The sequence below is a fragment of the Neophocaena asiaeorientalis genome, unplaced genomic scaffold (assembly GCF_003031525.2).
Source record: "Neophocaena asiaeorientalis asiaeorientalis breed wild unplaced genomic scaffold, Neophocaena_asiaeorientalis_V1.1 scaffold7, whole genome shotgun sequence".
Taxonomy (NCBI): domain Eukaryota; kingdom Metazoa; phylum Chordata; class Mammalia; order Artiodactyla; family Phocoenidae; genus Neophocaena; species Neophocaena asiaeorientalis.
Genome location: NW_020185337.1, coordinates 9,178,549 through 9,179,000, shown reverse-complemented (window position 1 = coordinate 9,179,000; position 452 = coordinate 9,178,549).

The following is a 452-nucleotide window of genomic DNA, read 5'->3' as shown; positions in this document are numbered from 1 at the left end:
ATTATTTGTTTAGTATTTGATTGATTTTATTCCTGAGAACACAGATTTATTAGCACAAAATAAAACAGGACTTTTTTGTTTTTGTTTATTGATCTTAGCTTATTTGTTCTGTTCAAAAAACACTTATAGTCTGAAAATGACAAGGTAATTTAAAATACCTCAATGCATATACATGTGGCTCTAGTCTCTCTCTCTCTCTCCCTTCTCTCTGTCTCTGTGTTACACACACACAAAATATATTATTGATGATTCTTGACAGTAATTTTGATTTGCATAAAATTTCAGGTGTTTTCAACACACTGCACATTCAAAATCTCAATAAAATGAAATAAATCCTTGAAAAAACAAATTAGTTGGAATTTTTCAGGCTTTACAAAGTTCTCCCCCAAATAGGTCTTTTTTTTTTTTTTTTTTTTTTTTTTTTCTTTAAGAAATGTAGGGGGCCCCCTCTT